The sequence below is a fragment of the Penaeus japonicus genome, unplaced genomic scaffold (assembly GCF_977035675.1).
Source record: "Penaeus japonicus unplaced genomic scaffold, GWHDUDI00000001_assembly GWHDUDI00000007, whole genome shotgun sequence".
Lineage (NCBI taxonomy): Eukaryota > Metazoa > Arthropoda > Malacostraca > Decapoda > Penaeidae > Penaeus > Penaeus japonicus.
The window spans coordinates 7,370,868-7,372,668 of record NW_028234409.1 but is presented as its reverse complement, the minus strand read 5'-3'; positions in this window follow the sequence as shown (position 1 = coordinate 7,372,668).

Below are 1,801 nucleotides of genomic sequence, written 5' to 3'. Positions count from 1 at the left end.
CCCCCCAGCTCCTCTCTAGCTCTCCTCTCCTCCCCTCCCCTCCAGTTCTCCTTCCCCCAAGCTCCCTTCCATCTCCCCTCCCCTCCCCTCCATCTCTCCTCCTCTCCCCTCCAGCTCTCCTTCCCTCCCCAAGCTCCCCCCCTCCAGCTCTCTTCTCCTCCCCTCCATTCCCCAAGCTCCCCTCCCCTCCTCCCACAAGCTCCCCTTTCCTCCCCTCCCCTCCCTTCCCCAAGCTCCCCTCCCCTCCCCACAATCTCCCTTCCCCCACAAGCTCCTCTCCAGCTCTCCTCCCCTCCCCCCGCAAGCTCCCCTCCCCTCCTTCTCTCCTCCATTAATATGCACCCCCACTCCAACCGTCATATGCTCCCCACGTCTCTCCCCATCAGTATGCCATGCGCTACATAATAGCAAAAATTTGCTCTAATGTTGCTCGCCTTGCAACGTGACTGTTGAGGAATGGCTGTGCAGGAAGAAAGAATAAAGAGGGGGAGAGGGGGCGAGGGGGTGGAGAGGGGGAGAGGGGGTGGATAGGGGGGAGAGTGAAATAGATAGACAGACAGTGAAATAGATAAAGAGACAGTGGAATAGATAAAGAGACAGTGAATAGATAGACAGACAGTGAAATAGATAGACAGACAGTGGAATAGATAAAGAGACAGTGAAATAGATAGACAGACAGTGAGATAGATAGACAGACAGTGAAATAGATAAACAGAAAGTGAAATAGATAGACAGACAGTGAAATAGATAGACAGACAGTGAGGTAGATAGACAGATAGATAAAGAGACAGTGAAATAGACAGACAGACAGTGAAACAGATAAACAGACAGTGAAATAGATAAACAGACAGTGAAATAGATAAACATACAGTGAAATATATAAACATACAGTGAAACAGACAAACAGACAGTGAGGTAGACAGACAGATAGATAGATAAAGAGAGAGGGGGGGAGGGAGAAAGGAGAACAAGATCAATGTCCGTAGGGAATCTGGGACTATCTGTCGTTATGATAAGTCGATCAGCGAGATATATCTAGAATACACTTAGCATGAAAGGGATATCTTTAAGAGAGAGAGAGGAGGGTGGGAAGGGGAGGGAGGGATTGAAGGGGAGGAAACGGGAGGGAGGGAAGGGGAGGGAGGGAGGGAGGGAGAGAGAGAGACAGAGAGATCTTTACCTACCTACCTACCTATCTGTCTATCTATCAATATATGTGTGTGTGTGAGAGAGAGAGAGAGAGAGAGAGAGAGAGAGAGAGAGAGAGAGAGAGAGAGAGAGAGAGAGAGTGCGAAAGCGAGATCTTACGAAAAAATATCGATCAAATGGTCATATTCATAGATTGAGACAAAAGCGATGCAACATTTCTTTAATGATGATGATAATAACAATAATTATGAAAGTAATAATTTGACAATGCTAATAATACGAGTGGCTATTACAATGATACTATAAATACAAGGATGATGTTAACAATAGTAAGAAGAACAGCACCATTTCCAATAAGGATAACGATAGACAACGATAGACAGAGAAAAAAAAATAACAATGATACTGATAATAACAGTAATCATAACAATCATAACAACAACGCTAAGCACAACATCCTGATCACAATCATAATAATAATCATCATGAACATCATAACTCATCATTACTTCAACAACAATTTCCCCAACTTCCTGTCTCCCTTCAACTTCAAAAAAAAAGCCAAATTAAAAAGAGAAAAAATTAACTAGATCATTTTTTTTCTCTCTCTTTTTAATTCACATGGAATGACGGTCCTTGCAATCTAGCATAG